Here is a 19058-nt window from a genome sequence, read left to right as displayed (position 1 = left end):
AATGCCCTTTTCTAGAAGGACTTCTTGGAGAAATTTCTGATTCTAAAGATGTGGCAGGAAATGAGCCTGGAATATCTTGTCATAACTAGATAACAAGGAAGCCATCCAGGCTATCAAGTGGACTTAGAAACCAACCTAATGATGGTACAATTTCTGCTGAAACAAAGATTATAATTGCAATTGATTGAAGTGCATCAAATATGTTTCAATAAGTTCATAATGACATTTAGCAAAAAACACCAACTGATCTCCTTCTGAGGATGGCATAGAAACAAATTATATTCTTAAAACTACGTAAATAAAACAGGAGAATCAAGTATTTGTCCCATCTTTCCTATATGAACTGTACCACTGGGTGACCAAATAATAGATTAAGAAAAACATCTTATAAAATTATTAAAATTGGTACAGGAAAACAAAATGATACAATACTGCCATTTTGCAACCTCCTATGAATTTAGTGTATATAGCTGTTGTACACAATAGCAGCTAATAACAAAAAAAAGAGCAAACTCTAACCACATATGTGTTTCTTGATAAAAGAACACAGAACCACCTATAATCATGTCAGAGGGATGGAAACTGGCTGACTTAGCTGCTAATATGCAGGAAACACAGAAGGCAAGGGCCATGTTGAATTGAACTGTAAGGATGCAGTAGACAAAATCCAGACTTTGAGAAACTCTATGGGTCAAAAAGCGTAACAGATAAACTACAAGGAAAAGAAAGAAATACAGGGGGAATCTACGGCTTAAAACACATATTAAGATTTTTTTTTAATGGGCAGAATAGAACTATAATATCTAGGGATGCACATGAAAATGATTAAGCAAAGAAATAATTACTATTAAAGTCAGGCTAGTGACTTTGGGGGGAGGGGTTTGATTGAGTTGGGGTACATAGAGAGGCTCCTGGGGTCACTGGCAAAGTTTTATTTCTTGACCTGGGTGGTGGTTACTGGGATGTTTGCCCCCCAAATAATCACTAAGCCACACGTTTAATTTGTATGATTTTCCACATCTGTGATTTGTTTTATAATACAAAGTTTTTAAAAGATGAAAACAGAACTGCGTACCTCACTGTGTACGTGTATGTGCATATACACGTTTGAATATATGGCTTCTGATACATAGTAGGTTCTCAATAACTATGAGTTCTCTTTACCGTTAATCCTGTCGAACAGCCTTACTGGTGTGATTTCAGCACCATTGCTAACATCACTAACTTGTGTGACCAATCAAAAATAGTTAATTCTCATTAAGTGATTATTAGGTGCCAGGCACCATTCCCAGTGCATCTAATTTAACAGCATCCCCATAATTCTATTATTATTATCATTCCCATTTTATAGAGAAGAAAATTGAGTCAGAGAGGTCACCTGTGACCACATAGAAGGTGGCAAAGCAGCTTGGTTTTGAACCTAGGCAGTCTGCCTCCACAGTCTACCCACTGCATATATAACTTACCGGTTTTCATTTAGTGTCCAGTGCCCTGTTTGTAGGAATTACTTCCCCCTACTGAGTGCCTGTCAATGTGTGTGCCATTCCTCTATCCTTATTACCTGAATCTCACAATCCTGGTGGGTGGAGGTGCTTGTTAGTTTGCATTTGACGGATGGGAAAACCAGACTCAGAGAGGCAAAAGAACTTGCCCAAAATAAATGGCAGTTGGGGGTGGGGGAAGGTAAATTGTGGCTGGGGAGGGTTCATACTCTTTGGCCCTTGGGATTCTAAAGAACAAAATGTTCCATACTCTTAAACAGATGCTCATCTGATGGATCTGACCCAGTCTGAGGTCATGGGTTGCCCAACCAGCCGTCCAGAGCCTGACTTGGCTTGAGAAGTGTCCAGACTAGGGCTGAGAGAGTCAAGGGTTTGGCAAGCACCAGACATGCCTGACCCCAACCAGGGGGTCATGCGAAGCTTGTGACCCATGGGCCTGGTGTTCCTCAAGAAGCCAGAGATTTCTGTTACTCCGTGTGCCAGCCTTTTTGTTTATAAGCCTTAGAATCAGGGCCCTGAATAGGGCCGGCCACCTCTCCGAGCTTGAGATAAAGACATGAGTGGGGTTGGCTGTGTGGATTTCCCATACGAGGTGAGAGCCCAGCTGTGTTTTTCTGGTCACACATTGATTTTTAAATCTGAGTCAGCATGACTGTTTGGAGGTACAGACTGTCCTCTCTGTTCCCAAGGGCCCTGAATCCCAGCTGGGCTGAAGCATTTCCAAAACAGGGCCTGGAATGCTAGTGGACCAAGAGGGGTAGACTCTACACCCCCTATCCCACCAGGACCAGCTTTAAAGCCCACCCAGACTGCCCTCACCGTATTATTAACATCCAGCAGTACTAAATCCTTACCAAATGCTAGGCCCTGGGCTACACACTCTCTATATATTCACCACACTAACCTCGTGGAGATGCTATCAGGTAGGGGCTCTTCTGAGTACCATTGGACAGTAGGAAACCTAAGACCAGGTCAGGAAATCACTTGTCAGTGATCACACAGAGATGGAATTGCAGGTGTGTGATTGTGGGATCTTAGAAAGTCAGATCTGGCAATACTCTATCTGTGCCACGCGGCCCTCACAATGGCCCCGCTGGGTGGGTATTATCGCCTTCATGAAGATATGAGAAAACAGAGTCTGGGGGAGGTGGATGTAACTTGTACAATGTTGCCCTAAAGCTCTGCTGTGACAGCCAGTGATAACTTTTCAAGAGCATAATCCAAAAGCCCACAAGTGCTAAAGTTGTATGACCACAATATGTATTATTACCCCTACATTCACCCACAGTTCTATGGTGGGGAGAGAGGGCAACATTACTTTGGTGGTCACCTTCTTGGAAGAGTGGAATAGAATGGTGGAGGCTTCTTGAGGAGGGAGGGGGGAACCAATGTGAAGAGTTAATATGTGACTCCTATGTGGGCAGGGATGTCTAGAAGTTGGGAGAAATGGGCTGCCCAGCTGCACTGGTGAAGGAGCTAGAGTGTGTGCATGTCCTGAGATCAGTCCATACTCTCAGATGCTCCAAGGCAAAGGCTGTTTCAGTGTTTCCCATGGACCAGCATGAGCTGATAGCATCTACAAGGGGTCCAAGCCTCCCCTTTGGTCACTTGGGATAGTGCAGTCATGTCCCCCAGGACCTCATGGAGGGGCAGAGGGGTGGTAGCAGCAAAAACCTAGAGTTGGATGTCAGATTCTTAGGGCTTAGAAAGGAGTTTCTAGACACCCTTAGAGAGGAGCATCCACCAACATCAAGTTTGGGAAGGGCCTATGGCATTGGCCATCTCCATGAGCCCACGGCAGCATCCCATGACAGAAAGGGGCAACTTAAAATGTTTCCTAGATCCAGAGAGCTCTGGCCAGGTTGGTGGCAGGTCAAGTGAGACACTTCCTCTCCCCACTCCCTGTCTACCCAGCCCCCTCAGCCCCACCTGTGGGAAAGGGGAGGAGAAAGAATGGAGCCTCCTACACCGCCTCCCCCACTGCAGCAGGCTATCAGCCTAAAGCAACACCAAGCAGGCTACGGGGAGAAGCTTTAAACCCAAATCAAGCTTGGAGTTGTGATCAGTAGCTTTACTGGAAATTCTAATTTATAAATCGATACTGTGTTTATGACCTAATGTAATTATGGAACTGTTTCTTGAGAATGAGCAAAAAAGTAACACGATGAGTTTTCACCTCGTGGCAGAGAAAATGTCTCTGCACTGAATAAATTTTAAAAGGGATGCTAGGAGACAAAAATAAAGGTGTGTGTTGATTATGTCACAAGTCTAGTTTGTTCAACATGCTGGTTGCAGCAGGATGGACGATTCTCCAAAACAAGCCTAGAAATGAATGTTCCCGAATGCCCTAGAGCTTGCTGCATTAGGAAGGCAAGAAGTGTGAGTACCTCTGAGAACCTCTTGAGTCCTTCCTGTTTGGGGCCTGGACCCTCCACCCTCCAGATGCTTCAGTGGTTGGCGTCTGATGGCTTATTGTGTCTCCTTGTCCTAAGCACTGTGACCTCAGAAGTCACCTCACCTAAGAGGTTATCCTCCTCATCCACAGAGTGGTTCATGGCCAATGACCCAAAGTGATACAAAAGGCCAGCGCCCTTGTAGGACTTCACCTGAGAGCACATTTTGCTGGGTTCCTTCCTATCCTGCTTTCCTCCCTATGGGTTCCACCCTTAATAAATCACATGTACTTCATCCCTGCCAGACTCTGTTTCCAGGGAACCTGAGTGAAGTCAGCCCTGAGCCTCAGGAGGCATTTTGTAACTGGGCCATTTTGCTAACCCTGAGCCAGGTACTCTACTAGCAATTCTTCTGGATCCCAAATCAGATGGACCAAGGTTCAAATCCCAACACAATCACTTAACTGCTGTGTGACCGTGGCCAACGACTGCTTACCACACCTCATTTTTCCTGTATGTAAAATAGAGGGAAAAAAAAAACCACTCTCTTCAAGGCTTTATAAGGATGAACCATTTACAACACCTAGCACAGTGCCCGGCACAGTCACCAGTAGTCCTGTTACTCCTCCAGGTTCAGAGCACTGACTCCACACAAAGAAGGCAGCTTTTACCACCTGGTTTGAAGGTGTGTCCTGGGGTGCACTGGGGGCCCCCAGACCATGGGATGGCTGGGGGTCCACTGTAATAAAATAGCCATCTTTTAGAAATTTCTATGATCTGCTTGTCCCGATACTCTATGTTGCTTCTGTGCAAGCTCACTACCTTTCAAAGCTGTTATGATTACTTCCACTTTACCCATAAGAAAACTGGGCTCCAGAAAAGGCTAAGGGACCACCAGTAGGGGCCACAGGTTAAGAGACTCCAGTGCATCTGGCCCGAATGGCTAAAAGTAAAAAGACATGCCCCAGCACCTGAGACTTTCCTACACTGCTAGTGGGGACACCAGATAGCACAACTACTTCGGAGAATGGTTTGCAGTGGCTTTTTCAAGGTTAAACATACACTTGCATGACTCAGCAAAGCCACTCCTCAACGCTTGCCCTCGGGTAATGAGAGCGTCTGTCCACTTGAAGGTGTGCTTGTAAATGTGCTTTGCAGCTTTATTTTATTTTATTTTTTGCAGCTTTATTTTTAATGGCTCAAAACTAGGGAAAAATAATGTCTATCCCTAGGGGAGTGTGGTATATGAACTGGTATACATATAAAAAATAAAATGAGCAATTAAAAGGAACAAATTATTGATATGTACAACAATGAGGGTGAATCTCAAAATAATTATGCCTAATGAAAGAAGCCAGGCAAAATGGGTACACCTTGTATGATTCCATTTCTATAAAATTCCAGGGGTGCCTGGGTGGTTCGGTCGGTTAAGCATCTGCCTTCAGTTCAGGTCATGATACTGAAGTTCTGGGATCAAGCCCCACATTGGGCTTTCTGCTCAGAAAGGAGTTTGCTTCTCCCTCTCCCTCTGCCCCTCCCCACCCACTCTTGCTCTCTTTCTTGAAAATAAATAAAATCTTTAAAAACAATAAAATAAAGTAAAATGAAATTCTAATCTGTAGTGAAAAGTACTCCACAGTGACCATGACGGTATGGGGATAGGAGTGTAGTGTGATAAGGAGAGGGCTTACACAGGGGCACGGAAACTTTTGGGATGGTGAAGATGTTCATCATCTTGATTGTGGTGATGGTTCATGGGTATGTACATATGTCAAAAATCATCAAATTATGCAATTTAAATAGGAATTATTCATTGTACATCAATTATGACTCAATAATGCTGTGTTTTTTGTTTTTAAAGTAGAGAGTGGCACAATTAGTACTTGAAGCCATATGAGTCTGATGTGAAACCACTTGGGAGGTGGTGAGTTATTAGAAGCCTTCCTTTCTTGGCTGGAGACATAAAGTGAGTCCAAATGGCATCACCTCCAGGAAGCCTTCCATCCCCACCATGGTAAACTTGGCTTTTCAGAAATTGCCTCTCCCATGACCACACTGCCCTTCTACCTGCCTTCAGGATTTTATCCGTGGCTCCTTCTCCCCTTGGGGGTCTCCCCTTGAATTCTCCCCCATATTGTCCTTCAAATGTGCTGGTGGAGAGCTCAGGACCAGAATCAGACCACCTGGGTTTGAATCCCAGCTCTACCATTTACAAACCAGCTGTTTGTCTAGCCTTGGATTGGCTCCTTTACTTCTTTGAGCTTCGGATTCCTCATCTGAATAATAATAGGAGCTACCTCGAGATTGCCTCAAGGATCAAATGAGAGATAGTTCACGTTAAATAATTAGCATAGGGCCTGGTGTGTAATAAAACACTCAATAAATGTTAACTATTATTGATCTTCACCTGGGCAGTGGCTGCTGATTGTTTAAGTTTCTCAGCCTTTGAATCAAGTACTTACCGCCCCAGCTATATTTATTGACATGGAAAGATGCCCAAAGCATACTCTTGGGGGAGGGGGGGTTATCGGGTAGGGGACGGGAAGCAGGCTACAAACAATATATACCTCACAGGTCATTTTAAGGATGAAAAGGGGGGGGGGGGGGAAGGGACATTTATCTCTTGACCTGGTGTGTGGCACACAGGAAGCACTCATTGAAAGCTAGCTGCGATTATTGTTGATGTGAAAGCATTCTGTAGCCTGTCCAATGTTACTTTCAAATATGATCATGTGAGTTCCTGGGAACAAGATGTTTGCAGTTAATGCTGGGCCAGCGAAACACAGAGACCTGTGCGTCCCCTTCTGCCTGCCTTCTCACGAACTTCAGGGGGCTACCATGGGCAGGGCTAGAGCTGGACTTGGGACTCATTAGTCTGAAGTGGACTTGGGTACTTTCTTCTGTGTCCTGAAGCAAAGGAAAAGCAAAGCACTGGCATTTATAATTGAGACTCCAAGCTTGGATAAAGGGTATTCTTTGCAGTAACTGAGGTGCTATGACAAAATGTAGACACTTGAGGGCACTCTAATCAATCTGCAATAGAGAAAATCAAAAAGGGAGTGAAGAAGGAGGAGAAGACGAAGACGAAAGAAGAAGAAGAAGAAGAAAAAGAAGAAGAAGAAGAAGAAGAAGAAGAAGAAGAAGAAGAAGAAGAAGAAGAAGAAGAAGAAGAAGAAGAAGAAGAAGAAGAAGAAGAAGAAGAAGAAGAAGAAGAAGAAGGCTACAGTTACATTTAACAATGGCTTCCATTTATTGAGTTCTTACTAGGAGCTCCTCAAATGTGCTAAGAGACCCACAGCCTTTATCTCATTTTATCCTTTCGAGCACCCCATCAGACACCATTTACTAAAGATTTTGTAAAAAGGGTGTATTGCTCTTTAGAATTTTAAACATTTTTTAAGGAGTCATAATTCATAAATCTTGTAAAATGGGCAGATATTAAGTGTACAGCTTGGTGAATTGTTACAAGTGTGTATACAGGTAACACCACATCCAGATCAAGTTATATGACTTTTCTTGAAGCCTTTCCACCCACCCCCACCCTTGGCCACCACTATCCTATAACATCTATCATCATTTATTCCTTTTACTATCTTTGAACTTGTATAAATTGAATCATACATATATAATATTTAGGATTGTCAGGTTTAGCACATAAAAACCCAGGATGCCAGTTGAATTTGAATTTCCCTTGGGAAATATGCTAAAAAAGAAATTCACTGTTTACCTGAAATTCAAATTCACCTGAATATCTTGTATTTTATCTGGCAACTCTAGTGTTTTTTGCACCTGGCTCCTTTCAACATAATTGTGAGCTTCACCCATGTTGTTATAGTCATTGGTAATTTACTCTTTTTTCATCACTATTTAGCATTCCACTCTATAGATAGACCTCAATATATTTACTACTTCTACTATTGATGGGGAAAGGGGTCTTTGAAAGACACTCTAGAGTAATGTTAAGCAGCTGCAGTCTGCAGGTCTGTCAGATGCCTGGGGAATTTGAATCCAGTTCCACCTCTTACTGCTCATGAGACCTTAGCCAGGTGACAATCTCCCTGTGCCTCAGCTAGTTTAACCTTAATGTGGGCTGATAATAGTACCTCAAAGGGAGATGTAAGGTTTAAAGGGGACATTAATGTTGGGAGATATAAACCATTTAGAATAGGGCCCAGCACACAGTTGGCACTCAATAAATTTTGCCAGCATCATTGTACCCATTAGGCTGAGAAGAAAACTGAAGTTCAGAGACAGAGGCTTGCTCAAAGTCACATACCAGTTAAGTAACAGAGCTCTTTTGTTACTGATATGGGTGAAATTAGAGTCATTTATTCATGCAACAATTTTTGTTTAGCATCTACTATGTACCTGGCACTATTTGAGACCTGAAGCCAGTAAAACAACCAAAACCCCAGCACTTATGAAACATACATTCTAGGGGAGCTAATATTGCTGTTTGTCTGTGAGGCGCTTTACCTGTGCTTATTAGTTAAATGAAATATTGTCTGGGGATCCCTGGGTGGCGCAGCGGTTTAGCGCCTGCCTTTGGGCCAGGGTGTGATCCTGGAGACCCGGGATCGAATCCCACGTCAGGCTCCCGGTGCTTGGAGCCTGCTTCTCCCTCTGCCTGTGTCTCTGCCTTTCTCTCTCACTGTGTGCCTATCATAAATAAATTAAAAAAAAAAAAAGAAATATTGTCTGAAAAGCACTTAACATGGAGCCTCGCTTGCATTACTGTTCCAGAAACAGCAGCTATTAGCCAGATTGGAGCAATCTCTGTGGCAAAGCTGTGTGATGCATATCAGCAGTCCCATTTTATAGATGTTAAAACTGATGCTTAAGGAGATTAAGGCACTGGCCCAAGGTGACACAGTTAGTATTGGCAGAACAGGGATTCAAAGTCATGTCCACCTGACTTCAAACCCTTTTGAATTTCTTAGTGCTTGTTTCTCAGTCTTGAGCTCTGCCTCTGGAGTCCAGATGTTAGAGGCTCAAGTCCCAGCTCTGTGACCCCACTGTGCCTGGAGCTTGATCTACCTCCATCACCCAGATCTGCTCCAGGCCTTCCCCTGGAACCTTGATAATTAATGAATGAACCAAATCACCATAACTTGCTAAGAGTTTACAGGTTTTAGAAGTAGCAAGAGACACAAGACCCAACCAGATGGATGACACATGGTGGCCCATTGGGCTCAGAGGGTATGGCCATCTGAGAGCCCTGCCCAGGCTGATAGGATAGGAAGGGGCTGCTGGGAGTTTCTGCCTGTGACCCCACTTATGACCCCAGCTCCTATCACCCCAGCCTCTAAAAGACTGGGCCCACAGGGCCATAAATTCTTGCTTGTCGTTACTCAGTATCTCTATAGCCCAGGCTGTTTGCCAGGAGCCCTACAATTATTTTTATCACTTATGAGTCCTATAATTATTTTTTATCACTTTTTTTTTTTTTTTTTTCTCACAGCAGCCTTGCAAGTAGGGTTAGTTTTGTTCTCTTTTGGTTTGGAGTTAGGAGAACCCAAGTCCTGGAAGGTTTTAGAGAATTTTCTGGCTTTGCCCCAAACTCCAGAGAGGGTCAGTGTTTAAAGTCACAACCCCTCCAAGTCCAAGCCGGAACTCTGTGTGAGGCCGGAGGCTGAGGGAGAACTGGGAGGTGAAAACTGGGAACCACTGAGAGCCAGAGAAAGGCCTGAGGCTTGGCTACCTCCAAGCTGTACAACCTAGAGCAAGTCACTTAACCTTTCTGTGCTTCAGTTTCTTCATCAGTCAAATGAGGATGTAGTAATAGTACCCATCTCATAAGTTACTGCATATACGTGCTCAGTATATACTGGGTGGCTTGGGTAAGCCGCTTCCCCTTCTGAGTCTCAGATTCCTCATGTGTAAAATGGATATAATCTTTTTTTTCAAGATTTTGTTTATTTATTCATGAGACACACACAGAGAGAGAGAGAGAGAAAGAAAGAGAGAGAGAGAGAGGCAGAGAAAGAAACAGGCTCCATGCAGGGAGCCCGATGTGGGACTCGATCCCGGGGCCTCCAGGATCACCCCCGACACTGAAGACAGCACTAAACCGCTGAGCCACCTGGGCTGCCCAAAATGGATATAATCTTGCCTGCCTCACATCCCGGCTTTCTTTGGTCCCATCAGCCTAGTATTGTCAAAGCCCTCAAACTACTGACTGTTCCCTATGCTTGGAACTGAGCCCGTCCCTCCCATCCCCAGCTTTGCAGGCTAACTCTCCACTATCAACACAGGCATTCTTCCTTCCCCCTTCCCTTCTTTTCGTCACTGGGTCAATAAATATTTATTGAGCGCCTACTATGTGCCAGGACTGTAGTAGGTGGTAGATAAGACAAGGCAAAGTCTGTGTCTTCACGAGGGGGAGATAGACAATAAAAAGAAATTAAATACAAGACAAAACCAAAAAAAAAAAAAAAAAACCAACTCTAAGGCAATTACAGACTGTATTATATACTCATAAGGGAAAATTACAGTGCCATAAGAGGAAGTAAGCGGGGAAGGTTGCTTTCCAGAAAGGCCTCTCTAAGGAGACACTTGTGTTTGAACTAACAATTTATGTGAATAGGCCCTTGGTACAAAATTCAGGCACTACACATCATCCGGCCAAAGAGGTCCCTGTGTTGCCAGCTTCTCGGGGACGGGTGACATTTGTGGCAACAACTGAATCATGAGAAACAGCAACCTCTTGGAGATGTGGGAGAAGAGTCTAGGCAGAGAGAAGGGCAAAAGCAAAGGCCCTGAGGCAGGACCCCCATGATTGGACAGTGGAAGAAAGGAGAGCGGAGGTGATCGGGGCCCATGTAGGGCCGGTGGGTGGTGGGATATCACTCTGGAGATTGGATTTAGGGGTCTGACTGGGACAGGGAGGCCAGTGAGTTAGTGACTGTGGAGTTGGGGTTGGTGCAGTCTAGGCCAGGGTGGCCGAGTGGAGCTGTGAGAAGAGGCGGGTTTGGGTGGTTTGGGAGGCAGGGTGCAGACCAGCGAGGGTCCTTGGCCATGTGCTCTTGTGACTTGCTGCTGTGGGTAGTTCCGTCTTTGTGATTGTTGGATGAACGTTACACCCTATAACCTGGCACAGAGTGGGCACTTGGACATGTTTGCGGAAGGGATGACTAAAGATGAAAAGGCCCTTTGTAAATGGAGACACACCCTTTGAGAAGTGGCTACAGTGGCTCCTGGGTGCTCCTTCCACCCCCAAGAGCACTCCCCTGCTACCCATCCCCGTTGGTGAATCACCCCTGAGCCCAACCTGCCACGTGGAGCCTGGTTCTGAGAGGCAGAATTTTAGAACCTGAAGGTTCCCACATTTTTTTTAAGATTTTATTTATTTATTCATGAGAGAGGCAGAGACATAGGCAGAGGGAGAAGCAGGCTCCCAGTAGGGAGCCTGATGTGGGACTCGATCCCAGGACCCCGGGATCACGACCTGAGCCAAAGGCAGATGCTCGACCACTGAGCCACCCAGGCACCCCAGGTTCTCACATTTAAAATTTTAGCCACAAAACCCTTTTCCCATGAAAGTCCAACATATAAAATGTATAGAAAGTTATTTTTTGTCACTTCAAACACCTGAGAACTTCGATAAATGAGGTGAACTAAACAGACACGATTCTCAACACAGATATTCTTATTTGAAGAAATCCTCAAGGAAAACGAAGCTGTTTTATTCAACACCTCAGTTTCAAATCAGGGCATACCTGACAATTGCTCTAGTTGCATTTATCCATCAAAGAGCCATCAGATGCCTCCTGCAGGGAAGCCAGGCTCTAAAATCTTACTTCGGTATTTGGTTTCCTTCCCATCCGAAAGCAATCCTGCTTCATCCAGAGAAATATTTCCAAATGGTAACAATCTGTGTTGTATGTGTGCTTCGAAAGTTTTATATAATTTTAAAGATACACATTTTAAAAGTACACAAAGCCTACGTGGACAGCTTCAATGACCATCACAAAGGGAGCATCATCACCACTGCGTGCTCCCAGATGAAGAGCTAGCCCCCGGCCAGCCCTCTAGAAGCTCTGCTTGGGTCCTCTTTCAGCTACTCCCTGCTACCTCTGAACAAGAGTAACCACAGTCCTGACTCCGAACATCTTCTATTAATTTGGTCTGTTGTTGAACTTTATAGAAATGGAAGACATAGCGTGCATTTGTTTATGTCTGGCTTATGTTTGTGAGATTCACCCATATTTTTATGTCTAGAGTTCATTCATTTTCATTGCTGTATTATGTTCCATTAGATGAATATGACATCATTGCAAGCAGTCATTTTTTTTTTTTCAACAGCTCATGGGGCATAGGGGGCAGGGCTTAGGTTTGATCCACAGACAGGTTTTGTTTCATGCACCTAGTGTTTTTGTTTTGGCTTCTCTAGATTAGTTGTTGTTGAAGGTGGGTGTTGTTAAAGGTGGGTGATCTTCTCTTGCAAGATCTGCTATTACCAGACCCTCAATTTCACGGGCCCAGAGCTGAGTCCTGACTTCTCCCAGTCAGTACGTGTATTCCAGTCCCATTCCGCCACGGTCCCCACCACGCCCTGTCCCCCTGTTGCATTACAACCAGGCCCACTTCGCACGCCAGCATTGCCCACCCGGTCCTGTAAATATTTGAGTCTTCCACTCCAGCTATAATCCAGCACAGGTGGCCCTTTATTCTGAGGTCTACACAAGTTGTAGATAAGCAGCCCAAGTTAGAATAGAAGCGGCCTCCACCAGGTTAAACTTCGGAAAGAATATGTGAGTGCTCAAAAAATGTATTATCGTTATGACTATTTCAAAAAACGTTTAAAAAGTAGATTTCCACCACCACCACCACCATCACCATCATTATTACTATTACCATTAGCCTCTCAAAGATTCTTTTAAAATGTATTTATTTATTTTTAAAGATTTTATTTATTCATGAGAGACACAGAGAGAGAGGCAGACACAGGCAGAGGGAGAAGCAGGCTCCATGCAGGGAACCCGATGCGGGACTCGATCCTGGGACCGTGGGATCACGCCCTGGGCTGAAGGCAGAGCTCAACCACTGAGCCACCCAGGCGTCCCTTAAAATGTATTTAGATGTGTCATAAAGGTCATGGTTATATATGGGTAACTCTGGACCCAGACAACCTGAAATCAAGTCATGACTCTATTACTCAGGAGCTGGGTAGCCTTGGCCAATGACAGAACCTCGTTGTGCCACTGTACAAAGAGGGATGCTAGTAATATTTATCTTACTGGGATTATGAAGATTAAATAAGATAATACTTATAAGGTCATTAGAAAGGCACCTGGCACAGAATAAGTGCTCAATATATGTTAGCTACTTATTATTTTAAAAATCACAGGATGTCTGGGTGGCTCAGTGGTTGAGCATCTGCCTTCAGCCCAGGGTGTGATCCCAGGGTCCTGGGATCGAGTCCCACATCCGGCTCCCTGCATGGCGCCTGCTTCTCCCTCTGCCTCTGTCTCTGCCTCTCTCTGTATGTCTCTCATGAATAAATAAATAAAATCTTAAAAAAAAATCACATAGGCAGAGGCACCTGGGTGGCTCAGTAATTGAGCATCTGCCTTTGGCTCAGGTCATAACCCCAGGGTCCTGGGATCGAGTCCCACATAGGGCTCCTTGAGGGCAGCCTGCTTCTCCCTCTGCCTGTGTCCCTGCCTCTCTCTCTGTCTCTCATGAAAAAATAACAAAATCTTAAAAAAAATCACAAGGTCAGACTGATCATCTGACCTGCTCGGGTGACCAGCCATCTCAGTCTGCCCAAGACTGGGGATTTTCAGGACACACGACTTTCACTGCTAAAACTGGCCAAGTCTCAGGAAAAAAAAAAAAAAAAAAAAAAGATGAATTGGTCACTTGAAACCTACCTGACAGTTCTACCTTAATGTTACTTAACAGACCTGGCTTTTACTTTTATTAAATTACAGATTTGATTTTGAAAATAGTATTTGAATCACCTGTTGTGGAGCTAAAGCATCCCCTATGATAGTTTCTGCTAAGCACTAATCTTGCCCATTTTACAGATGCCCAGAGATGCAGAGAAGCCCCCCTTCTTAGTGGCAGAGCTCCTCCCCAGCACCCTCTTGGCGATTCTCCTCCATCACTTCCTCCGGATAGCTGATAGATATTGTTTCTTTTGTGCTCACTGATCACTAAGAACCATACTAAGTGCTTTCCCTTAATTTGATTCTGACAGTAATCCTAGGAGTTGTTTTTGCTGCAACACCCATTTAAGAGATGAGACACCTTCTTGCTGTCTTGCCTTCCCGCCTGCCCACCCACTCGTATCTCTGGAACTATCATTCATTCATTCCTCATTCATTCTGTACATATTTGTCTAACTGTGGTTTCCCTGAAACTTCTGTCACAGGGGGAAAAAACCCCACCCAGGTTCCCTGGGTCTTGTTTAGTGAGTCTAGACCCTTGTCTGCTGTAGCCTGTTTTAAGATATTATAGAAGTATTCTTTGATTCAAAGAGCAAATGTCTCCTACCCCTGAGGCTATGTGGTGAATGACACAGGACCCTACCCTCAAGGACTCAAGTCTGGCGAGGGACTCAGACTCAGCTCCCCAGGTTCTCTCCCCACAGTACAGGGGGTAGCTTGAGGACAAAGACTGGGTCTCTTCATCTCTGCCATTTAGAACAAGCCAACAGCAGGCCTGTAAAAAAATAGATAGATCACAGTGCAGAGAGGGCTGCAGGTGTCCAGAACCCCCAGCCTTGAACTTTCCAGCTCCAAACTGGGAGAGGTTGGCAACTCAAAGGTGTAAATCAGGGTTTCTCAACTCGGCACCATTAATATTTGGGGCCAAACAATTCTCTCTTGGAGGAGGGGCCATCCTGTGCACCAGAGGATGTTTAGCAGCATCCCTGGTCTCCACCCACTAGATGCCAAGAGTAGCACCCCCACCCTAGCAACGACAGCCAAAAATGCCTCCAGACATTGCCAACTGTTCCAACTGAGGGGCAAAATTATTCCAGGTAGAGAATCACTGGCTTAACTGAAGCAAATTTTGAAGGAAGTATTTACAGAGGCGTGGGGCTAAGGAAAGCTTTAAGGGATATGGAGGCGGCCAGGGACTAGAAACAGCAGGAAGCTGTTATCACCCCAAGGCTTGAAGGGGCAAGAGAGGAAACAGGACTCCAGGGAGAGCTGGAACTGTGGAAACAAGGCCAAGACAGGAGTGGAGGTCTTGTAGAAACGTAGCATCCGTGAAGATGAAGGCAGAGCAGGAAGGAGACGGATGGCATTAACACCCCGACTGCTTTCTCATCCTGTCTTTTTTTTTTTTTTTAAGATTTTTTTATTTATTTGACAGAGAGAGAGAACATACAGGGGTAGCTGCAGAGGAAGAGGGAGAAGCAGAGGACCTAGTGGAGAAGGAGAAGCCCCGATGCGGGGCTCCATCCCAGGACCCTAGGATCATGACTGAGCCACCCAGGCGCCCGTCCTTTTAATTTACCACCGACACCTTCCTCTGCTGGGATCCAGTGAGAAGTCAGGAGACATGGATGCCTCCTGGGGCACAGAGCGGGGGCAGATGAGGACATGCAGAGGTGATGGGCAAATGGAAGATAGCCATCGCAGGGAGCTGGCCACAGGCCCCTGATACTGGGCATCCAAGCTCAGTCTTGCAACTTGTGCAGTTTTCTGGGTGGAGCAGACCAGGAAAGGGCAGAGGGAACAGCATGTACAAAAAGCCATGGAGTTACAAAAGAGCCTGGCTCACTTAATTGTTTATTTAATTATGATTGTTTGTTTGATTGATTGACTTTGATCTATCAGCACTGGGTGAAAATAAAACATTCGAACAGTACAAAAGGGCATAAAATGAAAAGTAGGTTTTCCCCCCACCCCTGACCTCAGCTATCCAGCTTCCCTCCCCAGAGGCCACCTTTCTCTCCAGTCTTTTAGCGCTTTCTAGAAAGAGTCAAGGCAGGTGCTAGCTGGGAAATGTATAGGATGTGTGTCACTTAAGGTCCTAATTCGACTTAATTTCACTGATGCTTGTGGACTTCCTACTGTGTGCAGAGAAATGGACTGGGAGTTCTGGCTATGGACTCTAGCTCAACCCTTCACTAAGTACTGTGTGGTTTCCCATTTCTTCCTCCTCCAAGCAAGGAGTGAGTCTCTGCAGGTCTTGCCAGCCCCGTGGGGTTTGCCCACAGTTGTGTTGTTCACCTGATGATTTATGGATCCAACTGAATTAAAGTTGAACCACTGGCAAGATGCACATTGTAACACAGGAGCACACATACCCTTGGGTCTGGTTCCAGAGACCACATGTTCTTGTTCTGAGGACACAAGTGAGGTTTCTGTCTCCACAACCCTACTCTAGTTGGAGTAAACAGAACAGTTGCCTAAGAGGGGAATACTAGAGTACGGCCTCCAGGATGGGCTGGGTTGGAAGAAAGCTAAGTGCTACTTGACCTGGCTTAGACCTGCCCAGGAAACACCAGATCCCACATGGCCACCTCCAGCTGGTGTCTGCAGCCTTCGGGGGGAGTTTAGCACCAGAAGGAGGGGCTGGGAGGGCCAGCAGGCTACAGATATGAGGAGTCCCACAGCCAACTGGCCCACCTGCCAGTGCCTGGGAGAAAATAACCAAATCTGGGAGCCAGATGCTGAGCCAGAAGCCCAGAAGCCAGAACAACCCAGGTCACTAGGAGCAGATGAAAATAGGCCTCTTCCTTACCTCTGTTCTTCCATTCTTATCTCTCTTATTCTCTCAAGAAGCACTTCTTTCCTGGCAATGTCTGCATATCAAGCACTTAGCTCAAACATGCCTACCATGGACCAAATGCCTGCTTCGTGTGTGTGCTGACCACACACCAGCTCCCACTCCCCTGGCTGCTCTGCAAGGAAGGTGTAGATGATCCCCACTTTGCAAACAGGGAAAACAGGCTCAAAAGGGGGGTATGCAGGGCAGTGTGAAGTCAGGGATTGTAAGTGTACAGTGATATCAACAGGCATTTTATGACAAAGAATTATGGAGTGTTGAGCACAGAATCCAAGAATCAGAGAATCATGAAGTCCAGAAGTCCCAGACTCACGGGTTACCAGTAAAATCCACACACACCCCCATCCTTTCACCACACCACGGATAAAACAGCTCTCTCTGGCCCATCTCCCATCTGCTTAGGCCTCTTCTTCTCTCACCTGGGGTCTTGTTTCAGCCTTCTCTCTGGTCTCTCCTCTTTCCAAACTTTGCATGCAGCAGCTGAGGTAACTTTCCAAACTCTAGGTACACTATGCCACTCTTCCCCTTAAAACCCTCCACTGGCTCCCCTTTTGCCCTCAGGATAAAGTTCAAACTCCTTGACATGGTTTACTAGGTCCTCTGTCACCTGGCCATAGACTCTTGCTACTCTGCTGTTCTCCAGCACTGCTTCACCAACTCTACACAAACTCACACCGACCTCATCTTACCAGATATCCACTCTCTTTCCCACTTCCTAACCCCCGGACCTTTGTATGTGCTGTTCCCTCCACTTGGACCTCAGTGTGCATTAGCGCCCTCTTCTCCGGTTGGACTCCTCCCTCTCTCTTCCTGTCTCCTCTGGGAAGCCATGTCTACTCACACCCTTCTGAAGGAGGTTGCCTCCTTCTCCACTTCCACCTCCCACCCCCAGTACCCACGTGACTACTCCCTATGTATCACATATGCTCATGGGTTTACCTGTGTGAGCTACAAGAGGGCAAAGACAGGGGTCATCTTTTCTCTACTGAACTCCTAGCTTCTGGCATTGTGCCTACAGAGAACAGTTGTTGAACAAAGATATGTACTGTTAAGTAAATCATAGTATGTTAGAATCACCAAGTCACAAAATTTGAGAATCATGGATTTGGTGAAACAAAAACCTGAAATCTCAGAATCGTATAAACAGCAATTTAGAAAGTATTAGAAACACCAACAGAGAATCCCCAAAACAGAATCTCAAGGTTGAAAGAATTCTTGTATAGATAACTTGTCCAAGGACTGTTAGTGGATTAGGAAAGTCTCAGTTATGCTCTTCTATGTATTTAATTTATATTTTTACATATATTTATATAATATTACATTCATGTCTTTCAAATATTAATTTTTGTAATGTATCCTTCTATAATATGTATTAAGCACCAAACTTATTTATTAGCCAATATTTATTAAACACATACTATATACAGATACTAGTGCTGGTGACTGTATTTTATCTATGGCTACATAACAAATCATCATGATTTATTTATTTATTTTTAAATATTTTATTTATTTATTTGAGAGAGAGAGAGTACATGTGCATGAGTGGAGTAGGGGCAGAGGGAGAAGCAGACTCCCTTTTGAGCAGGGATCCCAATGTGGGGCTCTATCCCAGGACCCTAGGATTATGACTTGAGCCAAAGACAGATGCTTAACCAACTGAGCCACCCAGGTACCCCTAAATCATGATGATTTAAAGAAATAAAAAATGTATTATCTCACAGTTTTTGTGTGGTAGGATTTTCAGGAGTGGCGAGCTGGAAAGTCTGGCACTCTAAAGTATCTCACACTGTGTGCCAGGGCCATGGTCACCTGAAAGCTTGACTGTGGCTGGAAGGTCCACTGCCAAGATGGCTCATCCACATGGCTGGCCGTTGATAGGAGGCCTCAGCCCCTCTCCACGTGGACTTCACCACAAGGCTGCTTGACGTCCTTACAGCAAGGCTGCTGGCTTCCTCAGAGCAAGTGATCCAGGATGGCAAAACGGAAAATCCCAATGTTTTTTCTAACTTGGGCTTAAAAGTCACACTCCTTCATTTCCACAGTATCCTGGGGATTATACAGGGCAGTTCTAGTCAGTTTGGGAGAGGAGCTCACAATCTGTGAATACCAGGAAGTGGGGTTCATTGGGGGCCATCATGGAGTCATGTTGAATAAGACTGACAAAGTCCCGCTCTTAGAGTTAACAGTCTAGGGGGAAGGGTGGAGGAAGACAATAAATCAATATACAAATAAATAGATACTTTCAGATCATTGTAAGCACAATGAAGGAAATCACCAAGAAAATAAATTAAAATAGGGGTCAGCAAATGACGGTCATTGGCCGAATCTGGCCTGCTGCCTGCTTTTGTAATAAAGTTTCATTGGAACTCAGTCACGCCCATTCACTCATGTATTGTTTATGGCTGCTTTC

General features: G+C 45.0%; 1 protein-coding gene across 1 annotated transcript in view; it reads right to left on the bottom strand.

Annotated features, from left to right (window-relative positions):
• TTPAL (alpha tocopherol transfer protein like) overlaps positions 1-17160 on the bottom strand; it is a 38186-nt gene extending 21026 nt beyond the window's left edge. The window contains exon 1 of the mRNA XM_025470164.3: positions 17065-17160. The gene's annotated coding sequence lies outside the window, so the exon portion shown is untranslated. The remainder of the gene's footprint in view (positions 1-17064) is intronic.
• Positions 17161-19058: the final 1898 nt, after the last annotated feature.

This window comes from Canis lupus, chromosome 24 (assembly GCF_003254725.2).
Source record: "Canis lupus dingo isolate Sandy chromosome 24, ASM325472v2, whole genome shotgun sequence".
Taxonomy (NCBI): Eukaryota; Metazoa; Chordata; class Mammalia; order Carnivora; family Canidae; genus Canis; species Canis lupus.
This window is presented reverse-complemented; position numbering and strand designations above follow the sequence as displayed.